Source organism: Bos taurus, chromosome 11, assembly GCF_002263795.3.
Source record: "Bos taurus isolate L1 Dominette 01449 registration number 42190680 breed Hereford chromosome 11, ARS-UCD2.0, whole genome shotgun sequence".
NCBI lineage: Eukaryota > Metazoa > Chordata > Mammalia > Artiodactyla > Bovidae > Bos > Bos taurus.
Genome location: NC_037338.1, coordinates 485,641 through 512,015, shown reverse-complemented (window position 1 = coordinate 512,015; position 26,375 = coordinate 485,641). Strand labels below are relative to the sequence as shown.

At 45.1% G+C, this 26,375-nt stretch overlaps 1 protein-coding gene and 1 non-coding gene across 2 annotated transcripts in view; one reads left to right on the top strand and one right to left on the bottom strand.

The window, feature by feature from the left end:
- Positions 1–26,375, top strand: part of MERTK (MER proto-oncogene, tyrosine kinase) — a 135,671-nt gene that overhangs the window by 4,471 nt on the left and 104,825 nt on the right.
- LOC112448914 (small nucleolar RNA SNORA70) lies at positions 9,640–9,769 on the bottom strand. The gene has a single exon (XR_003037374.1). It is a non-coding gene; the product is annotated as a small nucleolar RNA SNORA70 (small nucleolar RNA).

Sequence of the window (26,375 nt, the reverse complement as noted above, 5' to 3'; positions counted from 1 at the left end):
ACTGTGTGGATCACAATAAACTGTGGAAAATTCTGAAAGAGATGGCAATACCAGACCACCTGACCTGCCTCTTGAGAAATCTGTATGCAGGTCAGGAAGCAACAGTTAGAACTGGACATGGAACAATAGACTGGGTCCAAATAGGAAAAGGAGTACATCAAGGCTGTATATTGTCACCCTGCTTATTTAACTTCTATGCAGAGTACATCATGAGAAACGCTGGGCTGGAAGAAACACAAGCTGGAATCAAGATTGCCAGGAGAAATATCAATAACCTCAGCTATGCAGATGACACCACCCTTATGGCAGAAAGTGAAGAGGAACTCAAAAGCCTCTTGATGAAAGTGAAAGTGGAGAGTGAAAAAGTTGGCTTAAAGCTCAACATTCAGAAAACAAAGATCATGGCATCCGGTCCCATCACTTCATGCGAAATAGATGGGGAAACAGTGGAAACAGTGTCAGACTTTATTTTTGGGGGCTCCAAAATCACTGCAGATGGTCACTGCAGCTATGAAATTAAAAGACACTTACTCCTTGGAAGGAAAGTTATGTCCAACCTAGATAGCATATTCAAAAGCAGGGACATTACTTTGCCAACAAAGGTCCGTCTAGTCAAGGGAAGTCCTTAATTGGGCTTTAAAACTCTTCAGTGTTACGGTTTCTCTCCCAAACTGAAGCTGTCACCGTATTTCAATATACTGTAAACATTATCCCAGAAAGAACTTTAAGCTATCTAGTTGCCCATGGGCTTTGTATCAATGGACTCAAATGCTTTGGGAAAGGAAGCATGTCACATTTCAAAACTAAATAACTTTTCAAAAGTTTCTGATCTGCTTCCTTAGAGTGATGATTCTGTGTGTGCATGTGTGTATGCTCAGTCGCTCAGCCGTGTCTGACTCTTTGCAACCGCATGGACTGAAGCGCGTCAGGCTCCTCTGTCCATGGAATTTTCCAGGCAAGAATACTGGAGTGGGTTGCCATTTCCTTCTCCAGGGGATCTTTGACACTGGGATTGAACCTGCATTTCTTACTCTGGCAGGTGGATTCTTTACCACTGAGCTACCAGGGAAGCCAATGTGATGAATGGAATACTATTATTTTTCACAATGATAACTATTGTTTCAATCTTATTTTTAAAAATAACTTCCAAGTAATCCTAGGAGCAGGGTCAGTGGGTTGCCAGTCAGAGTTGGTTATAAACAGTGCCAGTGAATTGATAACACACCACCAGGTAGAGAGGCTGAGCCTTGCTTTAAATGGGTTCCCCCACCTAGAAATGAGCACATGCCAATCCGCCACTTTCTGCGTAGTGGCCAAAATGAGACTTTTGAGGTTGATTTGGACTGGGTGGCCTCCCTTTCGGCACCAAGGTTGGTAAGGGCTGGGGTCCTACCTCTCCTCTTTGACTCATTTTCAGTTTCAGTTCTTGCCGCTCCAGCCACAAAGGTCTTTTTGCCTCTTTTTTTGTGGAAGTTCCCTCTGGCTAAAATCTTTTCCCCAAGAAAACGCTAGCTCAGTTGCTCTCCTGAAGAGGCCTTCGCTCACTGCCACCTCTGCCATACTTACACACACACTCTATTAAATAACTCTACCACCGTCTGATGGGTTCCTCTCTGTTTTCCAAGCAGGGTGCTCATTTCAGGTGCTCAGTATCTGCTGTTGTTTAGTCGCTAAGTCATATCCTACTCTTTTTTGACCCCATGGATTGTAGCATGCCAAGCTCCTCTGTCCATGGGATTTCCTGGCAAGAATACTGAAGTGGATTGCCATTTCCTTCTCTAGGGGATCTCCATGACCCAGGGATCGAACCCTCGTCTTCTGTATGGGCAGGTGGATTTTTTAACTACTGAGCCACTAGGGAAGTATCTGCACTGGGTAGTATTTGCTCAGTATCTGCAAAGATCAAGGCCTCTGTGGGTCTTGCTGTGTCTTCCTCCCTCTTCTTTCTCCCTTCTGGCTTTTCCAGAAACAATTGCCACAGCTCCCAGGCCCTTGTGCTTGGGGCTTGGTTGCTAGAAAACAATTTTTCATTTCACTGTTATGCCAAAATGATTTCATTACTAGAAAGGTTATGGTAGATTTGTGGACTGTATTAAGGCCAATAGAGCAAAATTAACATTTTTTATAGTCTCTTGACTTAAAATTAAAAGCCAATTTTTCATGTTAAAGATACAGTTTAACAGCTCCTTGTCCAGAGCAGATTGCCTAATTCCCAGGTCGTTGTGGCCCCGAGTGTCTTGACTTTGGCGTGTTGTTACTACTTTAATCTTAACTCGAAACACAGGGCTCAGAGTGGGGGTGGGGGTGGGGGGAAATGCATCTCAGCAGGGAGTTAATTATTATAAAACGTGAAAAAAAAAGCAGGTTATTATTAAACCTGTGTGCTTCAAGGGATTGGAATGAAAATGTTAACAGGGGCTGAGTGACCAAATGGGCTGGGCTTCCTGTCCTGCCTGGCTGGCCTCTGGGGAGCCCTGGGTGCAGTGACTAACTCTCAGGACCTCAGTTCCCTCACGGGTCTAGTGCAACTCTTCGTTATTCGTGGAACCCTCGGGAGGATAAAGGCGCCAATGTCATGTGGTAAAAGCTCTCAAACTATTAGCCATTGTTACCCAAGCTCCCTCCCTTCTGAACTCAAATTTTGTGGTAATTGTTTTTCTTAAACAAAAAGTAATGGGGGGAAAGTTTCCCCTTTTCTTACTGAAATGTGTCCTAAAGTGAAACCTGAAATACGAGGTCAGATCTGTGGGCGCCACCCCCCGCCCACTGGTCATAGCTCTTTGGTGGAGGGCTGTGGGGGGGTCCATTCTGGAGCGCAGAATTCCTTGCTCTGTAAGACTGTTGCTGCTACGTTGCTTCAGTCATGTCCGACTCTATGCTACCCCATAGACGGCAGCCCACCAGGCTCCCCGTCCCTGGGACTGTTTCCTGGTATTTCTGCGAACAGAACCCACACTTGTTACCTCAGACAAGGCAGGACCTGTCCTGACTGCTCTCCTTCCTGCCCCCCCATGACCCTCACTCCTTGAATTCAGGCTTAACTTGGTCCGGGAATAGCTTCCCGTCATGTGCCTCTCAGGAAGGTATAAAAATGAAGTCCAGTTCCTGCTCGGTGTTTCCCACACCACTCTACTCTAAAGTGGGTGTGGTTTTGTTTTGGTTACTTTTTTTTTTTTTGGTTGTTTGAGTATAAACATCCAGATAATTCCTTTCCTTTTTTCCAGCTAAAACTAGGTTTGCCAAATGCAGGCTTCCGGCTGCAGTGGCTACAAAATGAAGCTGTTTCTTGGGCGGTGCTCTTTGCCTGTGCCTGGGTGGGCGCGAGCAGGTGGTCTTGTGGCAGATGGGTCGGGCAAGGAGCCCCAGGTGTGCTCCTGGTTTCCAGGTGCGTCCTGCCTAGTGGCAGGTGTGAGCAAGCCCCCAGGCACCCCAGGAAAGGCCCAGACTCCTCTGCCTCCCACACTCTGGGCATTTGCTAACCCTTGACCCAGAGGGAACTTGTTCTCTATCTTGTTCCTGGTTCCAGCCCTGCTGCCTCCAGCTAAAATGCTGAAATGCTACCGGACAGGAAGATCTTGCAGCCCGTTTTGGAGAGCAAGAATACTCAGGGTACCTACCAGCCAGCACTTTCTCCCTCCTGGGCCGTAGTTTTCTTTGAAATGAGGCTGTTGAACTGTATGGAAGATTTTTTTTTTATGGACCATTAAAAAAAATAATTGTATTTATTTATTTTTGACTGTGTTGGGTCTTCCTTCATTGCTGTTCGGGCTTTTTCTCTAATTGCTGTGTGGGTGCACATGCTAAATCACTTCAGTCCTGTCTGACTCTGTGCGCCAGCCAGACGGCTCTGTCTATGGGATTCTCCAGGCAAGAATACTGGAGTGGGTTGCTATGCCCGCCTCCAGGGGATCCCTCCGACCAAGGGATGGAACTCTAATCTTTTACGTCTCCTACACTGAGAGGCGGCAAGTGGGGGCTACTCTCTAGTTTTGGTGCGTGGGCTGCTCGTTGCGATGGCTTCTCTTGTTGCAGAGCATGAGCTCTAGGGTGCATGGGCTTCAGTAATTATGGCTCCTGGGCTCTAGAGCTCAGGCTAAATAGTTCTGGTGCACGGCTTTAGTTGCTCCTCTGCATGTGGGATCCTCCCGGATCAGGGATGGAACCCGTGTCACTTGCATTGGCAGACGAATTGCTTACCACTGAGCCACCAGGGCAGCGCAGGGTGTGGACGATTTTTGAAGCCTTACATTTGTTACAGCGTTGTTTCTGTTTTCTGTTGTGGCCTGTTGGCCCGTGGGATCTTAGTTCCCTCTCCAGGGAGCAGATGCGCACCCCCTCCATTGGAAGGCAAAGTCTTAACCCCCGGATGAGCAGGGAAGTTCCACGGAAGATTCTTAACCACAGCGAAGGCCCAGGTCTTCCCTGGGTTCATGAGGCCTGGAAGCTTGGCCCCACCAGCTGCTGGGCAGCTTTCCCTCTTGGTCGCCATTTCCACTCTGTCTAAGCCTCTGTCAGCCAGCAGGATCCAGCAGGGGTGGCCTGGCTGCCACATCAGGTCACCTCCTTAGGTCCCAGTGTTTTCAAGTGAAATAAGGATGTGGTTGCTGTTATTTAGTTGCTAAGTCGTGTCCAGCTCTACTTGCGACCCCATGGACCACAGCCCGCCAGGGTCCTCTGTCCATGGAATTTTCTAGGCAAGAATGCTGGAGTGCATTGCTGTTTCCTTGTCCAAGGGATCTTCCCCACCCAAGAATCGAATCCAAGTCAAGGAAGAATAGTTATGTCTTAAAGAGTTTGTTGAAAATTCTGCACTCCATTCTAAAACATTTTATTTCATCCTTTTGTCCCCACTCCAGTATTCTTGGGCTTCCCTTGTGGCTCAGCTGGTAAAGAATCCGCCTGCAATGCAGGAGACCTGGGTTCTATCCCTGGGTTGGGAAGATCCCCTGGAGAAGGGAAAGGCTGCCCACTCAAATATTCTGGCCTGGAGAATTCCACGGACTGTATAGTCCATGGGGTCACAAAGAGTCGGACACGACTGAGCAACTTTCACTGCACTCACTTGTCCATTTCATCCACCGTTAGTTCATCTTTCACTTAATGGTAAAATGGATTTTCCATGAGTCTTGAGGGAAGACAGGGTGGGGTGGGGGAAGGAGCAGGGCAGAGGGGAGGGGGAGAAAAAAAGAGAGGAGACATGTTGACTTTATGTTTGGACTGAGATCGTACAAACACGGTAAGTTTTACACCAAAAGCTAAGCATGTTGGAGTGACTTGGGCTTACAGAAAAACCATTGCATTTCATAATCACAATGCATAGGTGTTTGTGGCAGCAGGTTTTATGCTTGTATGTTTCTCCCTGTCCTCAGACATTAATGGGGTCTTCTGGATTTTTCCCAGTCAGGCTCTTCATAGATGTTGACTAGCTTCTGGAGAGTCAAGCAAGGCCCTGGCAATATCTGATCATCACTGGGTTAGAGCTCTGCCCCAGCTCACTCTGGGATGGGGCCCATCCTCAGGATTTAGGTCTCAGGCTGGAACCTGAGGATCAGGCCAACACTGCCTGACAGGTCCCGTTCCTTTATAACCTGCTTTTGGGTGTGGGGGTTGGGGGTGGGGGGTGACGGCTCTAGTTAGGTCAGCATTCAGGGCCGGTGGACGTCTTAGAATTTGCCTTAGCTCTGGTCCTTCCTCTCCTTGGACATACAAAGGAAAGCCTTGTTTATTTTGGAGAAGGGATTGTTTTGCTACTGTAAGCCACAGGGCTTTCAAAGCTGCTCATAGAAGACCGACCTCACTATCGTTTTCGAAAATGATCTTTTCTACAAGTAAGAACAGGCTGTCTTCATGGAGCATATTAGAGCATAAACTCGCTGAAAGTACTTTTCTGTCCCGGTGCTGCTTAGTGAATGCGCAGTGAGGTGATGAATATTCATGGCCTCCCAAGGGTGGCCTGTTTTCCACTCGGCACAGTTCAGGGCAGGCAGCCTCCACACAGGAAGTGAAAGCACCCTTTGAGCCTCTTTTTTCTTTTTTTTTTAAATTTGGGCACATGATTTGAAGATTTGTTGATGAAAACAATGTTCTTTGAAAGTTTGAGGACAAAGGAAAAAGGAAGCTCTTAGACTTTAGCAGGAAATCTACAGCATTAGGTTAAAAAAAAAACACAACACTTTGAGAGTCTGAAGATGTAAGTCCTCAGCCCGGTTGCGATGTGCAGGGAGAGTCATGTTGCGGAAACTGCATGTCTCCGTTGATCAAATAGGGGGCAGATAGGTGATTCTGGGATCTCTTCTGGGCAGGACACAGATTGCGTCTGAAAGAGAGATGTGGGCTGGGACAGTTTCTCTCCTCGAGAGTCAAACGCAGGGCCTGCGTGAGTGTGGCCCCTCAACCCACCCACCCCAGCCCTCTGCCTGACTCTGGCTATAAGTGTCCTCAGGCATCAATCAGCCTAGAAATGGGGCCTGAGGCAGTGTAGGGTGTCCCTTAAAAATGAGTCGTGGGACTTCCCTGGCAGTCCAATGGTTAAGACTCTGCTTCCACTGCAAGGGACACCGGTTTGATCCCTGGTCAGGGAACTAAAGATCCTGCATGCCTTGCAGCGTGGCCAAAACCTAACTAGCTAAATAAAGTAATAATAAAGTCTTCACAATTCCCAGGTGCTCCAGTGGTTAGGACTCAGCACTTTCACTGCCATGGGCCTGGGTCAAAAAATCAATGAAGTCTGAAAAAAAAAAAAAAAAGAGTCCTGCCTATATGGCTTCTTTCCTGTGGGCAGCTACCGTTCCCAGCTGCCCTTGCTGACTGTGGCCTCATGAACTACCCTCCTGTCCCCACCCCCCGCTCCCAGCTCTATCTGGAGCAATAGAAGAGTCTGGAAACACAGAGGTGTATTTCTGAGGATCCTGGACGTGCTCAAAATCCTTCAAGCTAGGCTTCAGCAGTACTTGAATTGAGAACTTCTAGATGTACAAGCTGGGTTTAGAAAAGGCAGAGGAACCAGAGATCAAATTGCCAACATTCGCTGGATCATAGAGAAAGCAAGGGAATTCCAGAAAAACATCTGTTTCTGTTTCATTAATTACTTGAAAGCCTTTGATTGTGTGCATCACATAAAGCTGGAACATTCTTAAATAGGTGGGATTACCAGACCACCTTACCTGCCTGCTGAGAAACCTGTATGGAGATCAAGAAGCAACAGTTAGAACTGGACATGGAACAATGTACTGGTTCAAAATTGGGAAAGAAGTACATCAAGGCTGTATATTGTCACCCTGCTTATGTAACTTGTACGCAGAGTACATCATGCGAAATGCTGGGCTGAATGACACACAAGCTGGAATCAAGATTTCTGGGAGAAAAATCAACAACCTCAAATATGCATATGACACCACTCTAATAGCAGAAAGCAAAGAGGAACTAAAGAGCCTCTTGATGAGGGTGAAAGAGGAGAGTGAAAAAGCTGGCTTAAAACTCAACATTCAAAAAACAAAGATCATGGCATCTGGTCCCATCACTTCATGGCAAATGGAAGGAGAAAAAGTGGAAGCAGTGACATATTTTCTCTTCTTGGGCTCTAAAATCAATGTACATGGTGACTGCAGCCATTAAATTATTAGACCCTTGCTTCTTGGAAAGAAAACTATGGCAAACCGAGACAGCATATTAAAAAGCAAAGGCATCACTTTTACTGACAAACATCCATATAGTCAAAGCTATGGTCTTTCCAGTAATCATGTATGGATATGAGAGTTGAACCATAAAGAAGGCTGAGTGCTGAAGAATTGATGCTTTCAAATTGTTGGCCTGGAGAAGACTCTTGATAATCCCTGGACAGCAAGCAGATTAAACCAGTCAGTCCTAAAGGAAATCAACCCTGAATAATCATCGGAAGGACTGATGCTGAAGCTGAGGCTCCAATACTTTGGCCACCTGATGCAAACAGCAGGCTCATTGGAAAAGACCCAGATGCTGGGAAAGACTTAAGGCAAAAGGAAGAGGCTGAGATGGTTGGATGGCCTCACCAGTTCAATGGATATGAACTTGGGCAAACTCCAGAAGATAGTGAGGGACAGGGAGGCTGGTCGTGCTGCAGTCCATGGGGTCGCAAAGAGTCGGACACTACTTAAAGATGGAACAACAGCAGCGTGTGGAATTGATGTTAATTCTTCTTTAAGCATTTGGTGTAATTCTCCAATGAAGTTGTTTGGGCCTGGAAATTTGTTTTGTGGGTGTTCTTTAAATTATAAATTCAGTTTCCTTACCTGGCACTGTTCAAATCATCTATTTCATATTGAGCGAGTTGTGGTTCAGTTCAGTTCAGTCGGTCAGTCGTGTCCAACTCTTTGCGACCCCAGGGACTGCAACATACCAGGCCTCCCTGTCCATCACCAACTCCTGGAGTTTACTCAAACTCATGACCATTGAGTCAGTGATGCCATCCAATCATCTCATCCTCTGTCGTCCCCTTTTCCTCCTGTCTTCAATCTTTCCCAGCATCAGAGTATTTGCAACTGAGTCAGTTCTTCGCATCACGTGGCCAAAGTATTGGCGTTTCAGCTTCAACATCAGTCCTTCCAATGAATATTCAGGACTGATTTCCTTTAGGATGGACTGGTTGGATCTCCTTGCAGTCCAAGGGACTCTCAAGAGTCTTCTCCAACACCATAGTTCAAAAGCATCAATTCTTTGGCACTAAGCCTTCTTTATAATCCAACTCTCACATCCATACATGACTACTGGAAAAACCATAACCTTGACTAGACGGACCTTTGTTGGCAAAGTAATGTCTCTGCTTTTGAATATGCTATCTAGGTTGGTCATAACTTTCCTTCCAAGGAGTAAGCGTCTTTTAATTTCATGGCTGCAGTCACCATCTGCAGTGATTTTGGAGCCCCCAAAAATAAAGTCTGACACTGTTTCCACTGTTTCCCCATCTATTTCGCATGAAGTGATGGGACCGGATGCCATGATCTTCGTTTTCTGAATGTTGAGCTTTAAGCCAACTTTTTCACTCTCCACTTTCACTTTCATCAAGAGGCTTTTGAGTTCCTCTTCACTTTCTGCCATAAGGGTGGTGTCATCTGCATATCTGAGGTTATTGATATTTCTCCCGGCAATCTTGATTCCAGCTTGTGTTTCTTCCAGCCCAGCGTTTCTCATGATGTACTCTGCATATAAGTTAAATAAGCAGGGTGACAATATACCGCCTTGACGAACTCCTTTTCCTATTTGGAACCAGTCTGTTGTTCCATGTCCAGTTCTAACTGTTGCTTCCTGACCTGCATACAGATTTCTCAAGAGGCAGATCAGATGGTCTGGTATTCCCATCTCTTTCAGAATTTTCCACAGTTTCTTGTGATCCACACAGTCAAAGGCTTTGGCATAGTCAATAAAGCAGAAATAGATGTTTTTCTGGAACTCTCTTGCTTTTTCCATGATCCAGTGGATGTTGGCAATTTGATCTCTGGTTCCTCTGCCTTTTCTAAAACCAGCTTGAACATCAGGAAGTTCATGGTTCACATATTTGCTGAAGCCTGGCTTGGAGAATTTTGAGCATTACTTTACTAGCATGTGAGATGAGTGCAATTGTGTGGTAGTCTGAGCATTCTTTGGCATTGCCTTTCTTTGGGATTGGGATGAAAACTGCCTTAGAGCAACCCATACAGGCAGCAGGCTGCAAAAACTACGGAGGAGGCTGCTGTCTGCAGTATTGCACACTAGACTCCCATGGGGAAAGGAGCACCGTGGGCTTAGTTGGTAGCAAACATGGTATTTCATTATTATACTTTTGACGTCTTCAGAGTCTGTAGTTATATTCCCTGTTTCATTCCTGATATTAGTAATTTGTGTCTTTTTTTTCTTTGTCAGTCTTGCTAGAGACTTATCAATTTTATTGATTTTTTTCCAACAACTAGCTCTTTGTTTCATTGATTTACCCTATAGCTTTTCTTTTTTCAATTTATTTCCTGTATTTATTTTCTTCCTTCTTTTTGTTTTGGGTTTGCCTTGCTCTTCTTTTTCTATCTTACGAGCACAGACTACTAAATAAAAATTCCTCTCAAAACTGTGTTAACTGTGTCCTACATATTTTGATATATTGTGACTTCATTTTCACTCTGTTCAATGTATTTATAAAACGTTTCCCTTGAGACTCTCCCTTTGCTCCATAGATTATTTAGCTGTTAGTTTGCAAGTATTTGGAAAATTTCTAGTTACCTTCTGTTATTAATTTATATTTATTTCCATTGTAATCTGGGAATACAAACTGTACCACTTTAGTTCTTTTAAATTTGTTGAGATTCGCTTGATGGCTCACGATGTGGTGTATCTTAGCTTCTATGCCGTCATCATTTGGCAAGGATGCGTGTTCTGTGGCTGTTGGGTGGAATGTTCTATAAATGTAGTCCAGATTCTTTTCACTGGCAGTCTTATCAACTTCTTCCATATCCTTGTTTATTTGATGCCCAGTTCTTTTTTTCAGTTGTTGAAAGAGAGATGTTGAAGTCTTTCCTATAATTGTTGATTTCTTTATGTCTCCTTTCAGGTCTTCTGGATTTTGCTTCACATGTTTTGCAGCTCTTTGCTTTGGCTCATACTCACTTAAGACTGCTATGTCTTCTTGGTAGACGGACTTTTATCATTATGTACTATGTCTTACTGGTAATTTCCCTTGTTTTGAAATCTACTTTATCTGATGTTAATGTAGGCATCCTGCTTTTCTTTTCGTTGTGGTTGTATGATTTTTTTTTCCTATCTTTTGTATTCAACTTGCCGGTATCATGTTATTTGGAGTGAATTTTTTTATAAATGGCAGATAGTTGGGTCATGTTTCTTTAATCTACTCTACCGATCTTTGTATTTTAATAGACGTATTTAGATCATTTGTATTTAATGTAATCAGTGGTCTATTAGGTGTTGATGTTTTACCAGTTCAAGTGAATTATAATCCCTACTTCCTTTTAGGTCCCTTTCAGTTCAGTTCAGTCACTCAGTCGTGTCCGACTCTTTGCGTCCCCATGAACCACAGCACGCCAGGCCTCCCTGTCTATCACCAACTCCCGGAGTTCACCCAAACCCATGTCCATTGAGTTGGTGATACCATCCAACCATCTCATCCTCTGTCATCCCCTTTTCCTCCTGCCCTCAATCTTTCCCAGCATCAGGGTCTTTTCAAATGAGTCAGTTTTCGCAGCAGGTGGCCAAAGTACTGGAGTTTCAGCTTCAACATCAGTCCTTCCAATGAACACCCAGGACTGATCCCCTTTAGGATGGACTGGTAGGATCTCCTTGCAGTCCAAGGGACTCTCAAGAGTCTTCTCCAACACCACAGTTCAAAAGCATCAATTCTTCGGCGCTCAGCTTTCTTTATAGTCCAACTCTCACATCCAAACATGACCAGTGGAAAACCATAGCCTTGACTATATGGACCTTTGTTGACAAAGTAATGTCTCTACTTTTTAATATGCTATCTAGGTTGGTCATAACTTTCCTTCCAAGGAGTAAGCGTCTTTTAATTTCATGGCTGCAGTCACCATCTGCGGTGATTTTGGAGCCCAGAAAAATAAAGTCTGACACTATTTGTTTCCCCGTCTATATGCCATGAAGTGATGGGACCAGATGCCATGATCTTAGTTTTCTGAATGTTGTGCTTTAAGCCAACTTTTTCACTCTCCTCTTTCACTTTCATCAAGAGGCTCTTTAGTTCTTCTTTACTTTCTGCCATAAGGGTGGTGCCATCTGCATATCTGAAGTTATTGATTAAGTCCCTTTAGCTCCCCCATTTAAGCATAATTATCTTTAATATTTCTTCATCATATATAAAATCACATCAGACAGTGTTGCAGTTTTCCTCCAACCATCAGACATAGTTTAGAAAAATTAAAGAGAAGAAATTCTATTGTATTGATCAATATTTTTGTTTTCTGTATTTTTTCCTTCCTCCTAATGATTCAGGCTTTATTTTTTTTTTTTTATTGTTTCCATTCTATTTGCATAATTTCCTTTAGCTATTCTTTTAGAGTAGGTCTGCTGATGACAAATTCTCTTAGTATGAAAATATTTTGGTTTTCCTTTCATTCCAGAAGAATTCTGAGTTGACATCCCTTCTTTCTTATCACTTAGGAAAACGTGCCACTTCCTTCTAGAAATTCACTGTCATTTGAATTGGTTTCCCCTGTAAGTAAGGTATCGTCTCTCTTAGTGCTTTAAAAACTCTTTTTATTTTATCTTTAGGATTCAGAAGTTTGACTATAATGTGTCTTGGTGTGGATATTTTTGAGCTTATCTTATTTTGGATTCGTTCAGATGTTTTACTTTGTAAGTTTATATCTTTTGTCATATTTGGGAAGTTACCAGCCATTATTTCTTTAAGTGCTTTTTCAGCCTTGCCCTCTGTCTTTTCCTTCCAGAACTCTGATGATACAAATGTTAGATCTTTAGTAATAGTGCTACAGGTTGCAGAGACTCTGTTCATTTTTTTCTGTTGTTCAGATTGGATAATTTCCTATTGCTCTATCTTCTGGTTCACTTATTCTTTCCTCTGCCCCTTCATTCTGCTGTTGAGCCCACCCACTGAGTTTTTTATTTTGATTATTGTATTTTTTTAGTTCAAAAATTCCCATTTGTTTCTCTTCTCACTCTTCTATTTCTTTACTGAGGCTTTATATGTATTTGCCAAAAGGCTTCCTATTTTATTCATGAATTTCATATTCATTGAAGTATTTTTTAAATGTCTGTTTAACTGCACCAGGCCTTAGTTATGGCATGCAGGATCTTCAGTCTTGTTGGGGCATGTGGGTTGTTTATTTGCAACACGTGGGATCTTTGAGTTATGGCATGAGAACTCCCAGTTGTGGCATGCGGGATCTTCGGTCTTTGTTGTGGCATGTGGGTTGTTTATTTGCAACGTGTGGGATCTTTGAGTTGTGGTATGAGAACTCCTACTCGTGGCATATGGGATCTATTTCCCCAACCAGGGATGGAACCCAGGCACCTCACATTGGAAGTCGGAGTGTTAGCCACTGGACCACCAGGAAAGTCCCTCATTGAAGTATTTTTATGATCCCTTCTTTAAAAGTTTTTTTGAATAACTCTCTGTTATCTTGGTTTTTGTATTTCATGCAGTTTGAGACAATTTATTTTTTATTGAAACCTAGACACTGAGAGTATTACGTGACTGACTCTTTTTTGTCTTTTGTTTTACGTAGCTTCCTCTGAACTGCTGTGGGGGTAGAATTCTAGGTTCCCCAGTGGGGAGCCTTTTCCTTCTCCAGGGGGTCTTCCCAACCCAGGGATCGAACCCAGGTCTCCCACATTGCAGGTGGATTCTTTACCAGCTGAACTATGAGGAAAGCCCTGGGTTCCCCACTCAACCTCCATTGACATCTAAGGGTGGGATGTTATTGCCGGTCAGAGGTAGGGTGGGAGTTCTGGCTGGGGAAAGGGTAGGAGTGCCTGATTACGACAGTTCCCACCACTGACCCTAGGGGAGCAGTGAAATCTATGACTCTCTACTGGTTCTCCTCTCATAGCACCCTGCTGGGGACAAGGAGAGATGCCTCATTCATGCCGTGTGGGAATAAAAGTGTAGGCATCCCACATGGGCTTTACTAACACCAGCCAGTGGGGTGAAAATGCCACCTCTCTTCTTGGCCTTCCTCTGATACCACCCAGTGGAGCATTTGTGGCCCCTGTTTATAGCTGGTCAGGGTTCAAGTCTAGGTTGCTCACTTGACCTTTGCTGGCATGGGTGGGGATGGGGCCATGGCCTTTTCTGGATTGTTTGCCTGGAGAAGAGCACTTTACTGTTTAAAAGCCTCTGTCTTGCCCAGCTGCCCTTTCCTAGAGGGAAACAGGCTTTTGTTGTTGTCTTTTGTCTTTGCCTGTTAGCATTTCCAAATCTGGGATACCCCGAACAAAAGGAGACCCAAGGAATTCATCACCATGTTGTTCTTAGGTCCCCTAGGTCCCTAGTCAGACTACTGTCTCTCCACTCTTCAGAGTGTTTTTAAAAGTTCCTTTTATATGTAATACCCTGTGTTTTTAGGTGTACTTAGTGCGAGAAGTAGGGAAAGATCCATTTACTGTGCTTTGGGAGGGAATTCTTTGCCCTCTTGTCACTTGGGAAAGATATGGAGAAACGGTGCTGACTAAGGTGTTTGGTCCTTAGAGATGGTGACTTTTTTTTTTTAATGATTTATTTATTTATTTAATTGTTGGTTGTGCTGGGTCTTTGTTGCTACACTCAGGCTTTCTCTGGTTGTGGTGAAAAGGGCGATACTCAGGCTTCTCGTTGCGGTGGCTTCTCCTGTGGTGGAACACGGGCTCTAGGCACACGGGCTTCAGCAGCGGCAGCTCATGGGCTCCATAGTTGTGGTGCATGACCTTAGTTGGCCTGTGGCATGTGGGATCTTCCCAGACCAGGGATCGAACCCATGTCCCCTTCATTGGCAGGCAGATTCTTAACCACTGGACCACCAGGGAAGTCTGAGATGGTCACATTGTTAAAGGAAATGTTTCTTCCTGAGAAGAATGGCTAAAATGAATAGGATTTCAAGTATCAGTGGGCTGGAGGATGTGTGTTGTGGGTGGCAGGGCAGAGGAGTTAAACTTGGGGACAGAGCGTCTCTCCGGGGTCTTGTGAAAGCCGCAGCTGACCCTTGCAGAGAGCCAGCCCCAGACACGGGGGCCAAGCTTCACTACCCTGACCAGAAAGTGTCCCCTCAGCCTATCTATGATATTTGGCGTGCTGCCAAAGGGGAAGGAGAAGGAAAACCAGCCTTGGTTGGGTAAACATATATTCCTGTTTCCCTGCCAAAGGCTGAACGAGCCAAGTCAGCATAATCGGTTCCATGTGTGCGCCCGTGGCAGTCCAGGCGTGACTGGCTGTGCCTTGGAAGCAAAGCAGATCAGCCGTTCCGGGTTGTCATGCACCTGCGCAGTGCTCTCCTCTGGTGGCTGAGAGGGGCAGGCGTTACGCATCTTCCTTCACAGACTAGGAGAGCGAGTCTCAGAAGGACACGCGACTGGGGAAGGGAATTTCTGGTGGTCCAGTGGCTAAGACTCTGGACTTCCATTGTGAGGGATGCAGGTTCAATCTCTGGTCAAAGAACTATTAATAAGTTCCCACATGCCTCTGTGGTGTGGCCAGAACAAGAAAGGCAAGTGACTGGCAGAGGGTCACCTGGCTTCTGAGTGGAGAATGGAACTCTGAGCCAGAATGGAACTCTGATACCACAGGTCTTGTTCATCCCAGGCTCCCAAGCCACAGTGCATTTAAAACATCAGGGTTCCCAGGCAGGAGCCCCCCTGCCCCAGATGATTTGGGCCACCAGATGGATCCATTCCCTAATACCCTAGGAATTAGGTCTGACCCCAATTCCTCTAGAATCACTAGAGGAGATTTTTTAAAATCCCAATATCTAAGCTGTACTGCTGGCCAATAAATTCAACCTCTGGGTGAAACACAGGCATCAGAGTTTTAAAAGCTTCCCGGGAGATCCTGACATTCTGCTGGTCTTGAGAGCATGGTGGAGAGTTAGGAGATGATGGTGAAGATTCACGTCTGAATCTGGAGCTCTGTTTTCTGGGTGCATTAGTGCTCAGCTTTCAGAAAGGACTGGACTTCCCAGGTGGCTGAGTGGGAAAGAATTCACCTACCAATGCAGGAGACACAGGTTCAGTCCCTGGGTTGTGCAGATCCCCTGGAGAAGGAGATGGCAACCCACTCCAGTATTCTTTCCCGGAGAATCTCATGGATGGAGGAGCCTGGCAGGCTACAGTCGTGAGGCCGCAAAGAGTCGGACACGACTGAGTGACTGAGCACGCAAGCAACAGAAAGGACCAGGGGGTCTGCTGGGAAAGGTGCCTTTGCAAAGCGCTTCTATTGAGAAAAAGTCAAATGCTCAAATCAAAAAATGGGTGCAGGCTGAAGGGGGTGATGGGGGGCTATAAAGCCCTTCAGGGTTCTTGCAGCTTCTGTGGCTGAAGTGTGTGCCCAAGGTTCTGATCTTGGAAGGAGAGCTGCGAGCAGTCCTGAAGAGAGATCTCAGTTCCCAGCCCAGGAATTAAACCTGGGTAACCTGGAAGACCAAGAGCCCTAGCCACTAGACTACCAGGGGCTAGAGGCAAAGTGGCCTGAGTTCTTGACCCTGTTTGAAAGCAAGAATGTTTCAAGACACAGTACAATATATGGGAGAGACTGAGTGTGAGGGAAACTGGGTCTTGTTCTCAGTCTTTCCCATCAAGAAGCTTCCATAAGCCTCTTATCCTTCTCTGTCAGAGGGCAGACAGAATAAAAACCACAGTCACAGAAAACAAATCAAACTGATCACATGGACCACAGCCTTGTCTAACTCAATGAAACTAAGCCATGCTGAGTAGGGTCGCTCAAGACGGATGGGTCATGGTGGAGAGTTCTGGCAAAGTGTGGTCCGTTGGAGAAGGGAATGGCAAACCACTTCAGTATTCTTGGCTTGAGAATGAAAAGGCAAAAAGATAGGACACTGAAAGATGAACTCCTCAGGTTGGTAAGTGCCCAATATGCTACTGGAGATCAGTGGAGAAATGACTCCCAAAAGAATGAAGAGACGGAGCCAAAGTGAAAGCAACACCCAGTTGTGGATGTGACTGGTGATGGAAGTAAAGTCCGATGCTGTAAAGAGCAATATTGCATAGGAACCTGGAATATTAGGTCCATGAATCAAGGCAAATTGGAAGTGGTCAAACAGGAGATGGCAAGGGTGAACATTGACATTTTAGGAATCAGTGAACTAAAATGGACTGGAATGGGTGAATTTAACTCAGCTGACCATTATATCTTATATCATTATATCTTACTGTAGGCAAGAATCCCTAGAAGAAATGGAGTAGCCCTCATAGTCAACAAAAGAGTCCAAAATGCAGTACTTGGGAGCAATCTCAAAAACGACAGAAAGATCTCTGTTCGTTTCCAAGGCAAGCCATTCAATATCACAGTAATCCAAGTCTATGCCCCAACCAGTAATGCTGAAGAAGCTAAAGTTGAACAGTTCTATGAAGACCTATAAGACCTTCTAGAACTAACATCCCCAAAATATGTCCTTTTCACCATAGGGGACTGGAATGCAAAAGTAGGAAGTCAAGAGATACCTGGAGTAATAGGCAGATTTGGCCTTGGAGTACAGAATGAAGCAGGGCAAAGGCTAACAGAGTTTTGCTAAGACAACGCACTGGTCATAGAAAACACCCTTTTCCAACAACACAAGAGAAGACTCTACACATGGACATCACCGGATGATTAACACCGAAATCAGATTGATTATATTCTTTGCAGCCAAAGATGGAGAAGCTCTATACAGTCAGCAAAAACAAGACCAGGAGCTGACTGTGGCTCAGATCATGAACTCCTTATTGCCAAGTTCAGACTTAAATTGAAGAAAGTAGGTAAAACCACTAGACCATTCAGGTATGAACTAAATCAAATCCCTTACAATTATACAGTGAAAGTGACAAATAGATTCAAGAGATTAGATCTGATAGAGTGCCTGAAGAACTATGGATGGAGGTTCGTGACATTGTACAGGAGGCAGTGGTCAAGACCATCCCCAAGAAAAAGAAATGCAAAAGGCAAAATAGTTGTCTGAGGAGGCCTTACAAATAGCTGTGAAAAGAAGAGAAGCGAAAGGCAAAGGATGAAAGCAAAGATATACCCACTTGAATGCAGAGTTCCAAAGACTAGCAAGGAATAAGAAATAACAAAGAATAAGAAAGCCTTCCTCAGTGATCAATGCAAAGAAATAGAGGAAAACAATAGAATGGGAAAGACTAGAGATCTCTTCTAGAAAATTAGAGATACCAAGGGAACATTTCATGCAGATGGGCACAATAAAGGACAGAAATGGTATGGACCTAAGAGAAGCAGAAGATATTAAGAAGAGGTGGCAAGAATACACAGAAGAACTATACAAAAAAGATCTTCGTGACCCAGATAACCACAATGGTGTGATCATTCACCTAGAACCCAACATCCTGGAATGTGAAGTTAATGGGTCTTATGAAGCATCACTATGAACAAAGCTAGTGGAGGTGATGGAATTCCAGTCAAGCTATTTCAAATCCTAAAAGATGACGCTGTTTAAGTGCTACACTCAATGTGCCCTCAAATTTGGAAAACTCAGCAGTGGCCACAGGACTGGAAAAGCTCAGTTTTCATTCAAGTCCCAAAGAAAGACAATGCCAAAAAATGTTCAAACTACTGCATAATTGCACTCATCTCACACGCTAGCAAAGTAATGCCCAAAATTCTGCAAGCCAGGCTTCAACAGTACATGAACCTTGAACTTCCAGATGTTCAAGCTGGATTTAGAAAAGGCAGAGGAACTAAAGGTAAAATTGCCAATATCCGTTGGAACATAAAGCAAGAGACTTCCAGAAAAACATCCGCTTTATTGACTACAGCAAAACCTTTCACTGTGTAGATCACAACAAACTATTGAAAATTCTTCAAGAGATGGGAAGACCAGACCACCTTACCTGCTTCCTGAGAAAACTGTATGCAGGTCAAGAAGCAACAGTTAGAACCAGACATGGAACACGGATTGGTTCCAGTCTGTTGGGAAAGGAGTACGTCAAGGCTGTATATCGTCACCCTGCTTATTTAACTTATACGCAGAGTACATCATGCAAAATGCTGGGCTGGATGAAGCACAAGCTGGAGTCAAGATTGCCAGGGAAAGTATCAGTAACCTCAGATACACAGATGATACCACCCTTATGGCAGAAAATGAAGAACTAAAGAGCCTCTTGATGAAAGTGAAAGAAGAGAGTGAAAAAAGCTGGTTCAAAACTCAACACTAAAAAAACTAAGATCATGGCATGTGGTCCCATCACTTCATGGAAAAGAGATGGGAAAACAAAGAAAACTGTGACAGACTTTATTTCTTGGGCTCTAAAATCACTGCAGATGGTGACTGCAGCCATGAAATTAGAAGACGCTTACTCCTTGGAAGGAAAATTATGACCAACCTAGACAGCATATTAAAAAGCAGAGACATTATTTTGCCAACAAAGGTCCATCTAGTCAAGGCTATGGTTTTTCCAGTAGTCATATATAGATGTGAGAGTTGAACTATAAAGAAAGCTGAGTGCTGAAGAATTGATTCTTTTGAACTGTGGTGTTGGAAAAGACTCTTGAGAGTCCCTTGAACTGCAAGGAGATTCACCCAGTCAATCATTGAAAGGACTGATGCTGAATCTGAAACTCCGATACTTTGGCTACCTGATGCGAAGAGCTGACTCATTTGAAAAGACCCTGATGCTGGGAAAGATTGAGGGCGGGAGGAGAAGGGGACGACAAGGATGAGATGGTTGGATGGCGTCACCAACTCAATGGACATGGGTTTTGGACTCTGGGAATTGGTGATGGACAGGGAGGTTTGGTGTGCTGTGGTTCATGGGGTTGCAAAGAGTTAGACACGACTGAGTGACTGAACTGAACTGAACTGAACGGGCCAGTCAGGTGTTAAGAAAGAAGCAAGATAATTGGCCAAAGGTAAATGAAGACCTGGGAGGACTGTCCTGTATAAGTGATTTACATCACCTCCTTACTGTGCACCTGCTCACTCAGTTCAGTTCAGTTCAGTCGCTCAGCCATGTCCGACTCTTTGCAACCCCTTGAACCGCAGTACACCAGGCCTCCCTGTCCATCACCAACTCCCAGAGTCCACCCAAACCCATGTCCACTGAGTCGGTGATGCCATCCAACCATCTCATCCTCTGTCGTCCCCTTCTCCTCCCACCCTCAATCTTTCCCAGCATCAGAGTCTTTTCAAATGAGTCAGTTCTTCGCATCAGGTGGCCAAAGTATTGGAGTTTCAGATTCAGCATCAGTCCTTCCAGTGAATATTCAGGACTGATTTCCTTTAGCTTAGACTGGTTGGATCTCCTTGCACTCCAAGGGACTCTCAAGAGTCTTCAACACCACAGTTGGAGCATCAGTTCAAAAGCAATTATTCTTCTGATGCTTTCTTTATGGTCCAACTCTCACATCCATACATGACCACTGGAAAAACCATAGCCTTGACTAGATGGACCTTTGTTGGCAAAGTAATGTCTCTGCTTTTTAATATGTTATTTAGGTTGGTCATAACTTTCCTTCCAAGGAGTAAGCACCTTTTAATTTCATGGCTTCCGTCACCATGGTTTTGGAGTCCCCCAAAGTGAAGTCTCTCACTGTTTCCTCTGTTTCCCCATCTATTTGCCATGAAGTGATGGGACCAGATGCTATGATCTTAGTTTTCTGAACTTTGAGCTTTACGCCAACTTTTTCACTCTCCTCTTTCACTTTCATCAAGAGGCTCTTTAGTTCTTCACTTTCTGCCATAAGGGTGGTATCATCTGTGTATCTGAGGTTACTGATATTTCCCGTGGAAGTCTTAACTCCAGCTTGTGCTTCATCCAGCCCAGCGTTTCTCATGACGTAGTCTGCATATAAGTTAAAAATAAGCAGGGTGACAATATACAGCCTTGACATACTCCTTTCCCGATTTGGAACTGGTCTGTTGTTCCATGTACAGTTCTGGTCTGTGGACCCTCCCCAAAATGTATGTGCAACTTTTTTCTAAGATGGATCCCACCAGAGGCCTATGAGTATATGTCCACACATTATGCGGTGGGGGTCAGCTCCTTTTCAATCCCCAAGAAGCCTTCCTGTGCATGTGTAGACAGGAAAGGTTTTTTGACCTCTGGAGTGGACACCTTATCTCTTTTTTTTAGCAGAGCTCAGCTTCTGCCACTAGCTTTGTCCTTGGAGTGTCTGAGTGAGAACAGAGGTTCAGTTTTACTCCACTTGACAAACACCAGGTGTCCAGGGCAGAGGCCCACCGTCTCCTACCTCAGCTCCACATTTTTTATTGAGCCAGTGTATGGGGGGGACCGACGGAAGTAGAATCAACCTGATAATCGTGGGTTTGGCTCCGAGGCCCAGGCCCTTGCACTCCCTCAGGTCAGGGCTCAGAGAGGGTGGGTAGCTGGCTTAGTGTGTTGGGGCCCTTGTTTGCCCCTTCACACCCCCTCCTCACTCTGCTCTCTGCCCTAGGAGGCCAGTCTATGGGGGCGGGGGTGAAAATGAACTCCCTGGACAGTGGCTCCAGCCGGTTTGTGCTGAAAGAGACTAAGTTGTATTTATTTAACTAAGTATAAACCACATGGGCATTGTTTATTTGAACTTCGAGTATAACTGGGGCATTCTGCTTATTAATCTGGCAACTAGTCCAACCCTCTCCCCTCACCCCACCCCCCACCCATGTAGAAACTCTGGCCTGCCAACACTGTTTCATACCAGCCCCACTTTCTTCTCTGTGCAGCTCTCAGTTCACTGGCGTCCCTGTTTTTTTTTCTGCTGAGGCTGTGACCCCTCCAGGCATATGCAACCTACCAATTATTCCTCTTTCTTTCCGGTAAAGCCCCTGCTGGGGCCCCCTTCCTCAGGTCAGCTCGTGGTTTCTGCCTTGCAGGCTTTTGCTGCACTGATAAATTTTCTCCAAGTGGCAGAGTGCTCATGTTTATCATTTATAGTTTGGTAGCAATCAGGTCAAGGGATTTCAGGTTGAAAGGTTTTTGAAAAAATGTCCTCTTATCAGCATTGCTTCTCTTTATCAATTGAGACTCCCGTTTTCATAAGTGACTCGATACTAAGTAGAAAGTTTTTGCTTGTTCTGGGTTTGGCCTCAGCCAGTTTTGGGGATGAGAGGATCAGTTTTTAACCGAGTGACAGAGAAGCCACTCAGGGACATGATTCAAATATCAGCCAGGGAGGAGGGCACACACGGAAGCGGTGTCCTCTGGTCCACATGCAGCCCTCTCTCCTGGGGTGGGGGGACAGGGGGTATGACAGGGGAGGGCGACAGGGAAGTGGTCACCAACAGGATTCCAGGTGCCAAAAGCCTTTTCTGTGAACTGCAAGCCCACCCCAGAAGGGGGCCTTTCTCCTTCCAGCCATGGGGGCTGCTTGATAGCAAATGTCATCCTGGGACAGAGGGGCTGAGGAACTCTTAGCTCCTGGGCAAAGCACATCCTAGGCTTCCCGGGTTACTCAGTGATAAAGAACCCATCTGCCAATGTAGGAGATGTGGGTTCAATCCCCAGGTCTGGAAGATCCCCTGGAGAAGGTAATGGCAACCCACTCCAGTATTCTTGCCTGGAGAATCCCATGGACAGAGGAGCTGGGCGGGCTACAGTCCTTGGGATTGCAAAGAGTCAGACATGACTTAGCGACGAAACAACAAAAGCAAATCCTCCTGGCCCACTCCTGCTCTGCAGTGGGGAGCATGAAACCCCTAAGAGTTCAGCAATGAGTCCTCACTCTTGCAGCCTTCTCTGGGCCTCTGGATTTTGAGGCTGAATTTCAGAGAGGTCAGCTCATGTCACTACCTGTTCTGTTGTCTGAAAAGAAGTACAAAGAGCCAGATGTGGGTTATATGACTGACGCTTCAGTTCAGTTCAGTCCCTCAGTCGTGTCTGACTCTTTGCAACCCCATGAATCCCTGCCCTTATTTTACCCATCTGGCCAAGGTGCTTCCGGTCCCTCCCCGGGTCCTGGGGTAATAAAGCAGGCTGACTGAGCGGCAGTCTTCATTCTCGCTCCCACACGGGCTGCTGCCTTGCCTAGCTCTCCTCCCACAGCCTGGAGGGACTCCAGGGTCAGGAGGTGGCGGAAGGCTGCCACTCCACCCACTACTCTGAGTCCTGCCATTTCAGTAGCTGCTGCTTTTCCCCTTGATCCACCTTGGGTGTGGTCCTACATCTTCAAGAGAATCAGAAGGTTCTCCTGCTGGGAGAGGGTGGTGACCAGCCCTGGGGAGATTCCTTAGAGTTCTTTGGCCATCACAGACTCAGTTCAGTTCAGTTCACTCAGTCGTGTCCGACTCTTTGCAACCCCATGAATCGCAGCATGCCAGGCTTCCCTGTCCATCACCAACTCCCGGAGTTCACCCAGACTCAAGTCCATTGAGTCAGTGATGCCATCCAGCCATCTCATCCTCTGTCGTCCCCTTCTCCTCCTGCCCCCAATCCCTCCCACCATCAGAGTCTTTTCCAATGAGTCAACTCTTCACATGAGGTGCCTAAAGTACAGGAGTTTGAGCTTTAGCATCATTCCTTCCAAAGAAATCCCAGGGCTGATCTCCTTCAGAATGGACTGGTTGGATCTCCTTGCAGTCCAAGGGACTCTCAAGAGTCTTCTCCAACACCACAGTTCAAAAGCATCAATTCTTCGGCGCTCAGCCTTCTTCACAGTCCAACTCTCACATCCATACATGACCACAGGAAAAACCATAGCCTTGACTACACAGATCTTTGTTGGCAAAGTAATATCTCTGCTTTTGAATATGCTATCCAGGTTGGTCATAACTTTCCTTCCAAGGAGTAAGCATCTTTTAATTTCATGGCTGCAGTCACCATCTGCAGTGATTTTGGAGCCCCCCAAAAATAAAGTCTGACACTGTTTCCACTGTTTCCCCAACTATTTCCCATGGAGTGATGGGACCAGATGCCATGATCTTTGTTTTCTGAATGTTGAGCTTTAAGCCAACTTTTTCACTCTCCACTTTCACTTTCATCAAGAGGCTTTTGAGTTCCTCTTCACTTTCTGCCATAAGGGTGGTGTCATCTGCATATCTGAGGTTATTGATATTTCTCCTGGCAATCTTGATTCCAGCTTGTGCTTCCAGCCCAGCGTTTCTCATGATGTACTCTGCATATAAGTTAAATAAGCAGGGTGACAATATACAGCCTTGACATACTCCTTTTCCTATTTGGAACCAATCTGTTGTTCCATGTCCAGTTCTAACTGTTGCTTCCTGACCTGCATACAGATTTCTCAAGAGGCAGATCAGGTGGTCTGGTATTCCCTTCTCTTTCAGAATTTTCCACAGTTTCTTGTGATCCACACAGTCAAAGGCTTTGGCATAGTCAATAAAGCAGAAATAGATGTTTTTCTGGAACTCTCTTGCTTTTTCCATGATCCAGCGGATGTTGGCAATTTGATCTCTGGTTCCTCTGCCTTTTCTAAAACGAGCTTGAACATCAGGAAGTTCACGGTTCACATATTGCTGAAGCCTGGCTTGGAGAATTTTGAACATTACTTTACTAGCATGTGAGATGAGTGCAATTGTGCGGTAGTTTGAGCATTCTTTGGCATTGCCTTTCTTTGGGATTGGAATGAAAACTGACCTTTTTCAGTTCTGTGGCCACTGCTGAGTCTTCCAAATTTGCTGGCATATTGAGTGCAGCACTTTCACAGCATCGTCTTTTAGGATTTGAAATAGCTCAACTGGAATTCCATCACCTCCACTAGCTTTGTTCGTAGTGATGCTTCCTAAGGCCCACTTGACTTCACATTCCAGGATGTCTGGCTCTAGGTCAGTGATCACATCATCGTGATTATCTGGGTCGTGAAGATCTTTTTTGTGTAGTTCTTCTGTGTATTCTTGCCACCTCTTCTTAATATCTTCTGCTTCTGTTAGGTCCATACCATTTCTGTCCTTTATCGAGCCCATCTTTGCATGAAATGTTCCCTTGGTATCTCTAATTTTCTTGAAGAGATCTCTAGTCTTTCCCATTCTGTTGTTTTCCTCAATTTCTTTGCATTGATCGCTGAGGAAGGCTTTCTTATCTCTTTTTGCTATTCTTTGGAACTCTGCATTCAGATGCTTCTATCTTCCTTTTCTCCTTTGCTTTTCGCTTCTCTTCTTTTCATAGCTATTTGTAAGGCCTCCCCAGACAGCCATTTTGCTTTTTCGCATTTCTTTTCCAGGAGGATGGTCTTGATCCCTGTCTCCTATACAATGTCACGAACCTCATTCCATAGTTCATCAGGCACTCTATCAGATCTAGGCCCTTAAATCTACTTCTCACTTCCACTGTATAATCATAAGGGATTTGATTTAGGTCATACCTGAATGGTCTAGTGGTGTTCCCTACTTTCTTCAATTTAAGTCTGAATTTGGTAATAAGAAGTTCATGATCTGAGCCACAGTCAGCTCCCAGTCTTGTTTTTGTTGACTGTATAGAGCTTCTCCATCTTTGGCTGCAAAGAACATAATCAATCTGATTTCGGTGTTGACCATCTGGTGATGTCCATGTGTAGATTCTTCTCTTGTGTTGTTGGAAGAGGGTGTTTGCTATGACCAGTGCATTTTCTTGGCAAAACTCTATTAGTCTTTGCCCTGCTTCATTCTGTATTCCGAGGCCAAATTTGCCTGTTACTCCAGGTGTTTCTTGACTTCCTACTTTTGCATTCCAGTCCCCTATAATGAAAAGGACATCTTTTTTGGGTGTTAGATCTAAAAGGTCTTGTAGGTCTTTATAGAACTGTTCAACTTCAGCTTCTTCAGCGTTACTGGTTGGGGCATAGACTTGGATTACTGTGATTTTGAATGGTTTGCCTTGGAAACGAACAGAGATCATTCTGTCATTTTTGAGATTGCATCCAAGTACTGCATTATGGACTCTTTTGTTGACCATGATGGCTACTCCATTTCTTCTGAGGGATTCCTGTCCACAGTAGTAGATATACTGGTCATCTGAGTTAAATTCACCCATTCCAGTCCATTTCAGTTTGCTGATTCCTATAATGTCGACATTCACTCTTGCCATCTCTTGTTTAACCACTTCCAATTTGCCTTGATTCATGGACCTGACATTCCAGGTTCCTATGCAATATTGCTCTTTACAGCATCGGACCTTGCTTCTATCACTAGTCACATCCACAGCTGGGTATTGTTTTTGCTTTGGCTCCATCCCTTCATTCTTTCTGGAGTTATTTCTCCAGTGATCTCCAGTAGCCTATTGGGCCCCTACGGACCTGGGGAGTTCCTCTTTCAGTATCCTATCATTTTGCCTTTTCATACTGTTCATGGGGTTCTCAAGGCAAGAATACTGAAGTGGTTTGCCATTCCCTTCTCCAGTGGACCACATTCTGTCAGATCTCTCCACCATGACCCACCCGTCTTGGGTTGCCGCTCGGGCATGGCTTAGTTTCATTGAGTTAGACAAGGCTGTGGTCCTAGTGTGATTAGATTGACTAGTTTCCTGTGAGTATGGTTTCAGTGTGTCTGCCCTCTGATGCCCTCTTACAACACATCTTACTTGGGTTTCTCTTACCTTGGGCGTGGGGTATCTCTTCATGGCTGCTCCAGCAAAGTGTAGCCGCTGCTCCTTACCTTGGACGAGGGTATCTCCTCACTGCTGCCCTTCCTGACCTTCAACGTGGGATAGCTCCTCTAGGCCCTCCTGACTGGAAGTATGATTTTTCCTCTCATTCATGGGTGGCAATGATGTAGCTGCCATGTTGCTGTTCTATGCATTGTCTGAGACAGACCTCACCTGTTAGT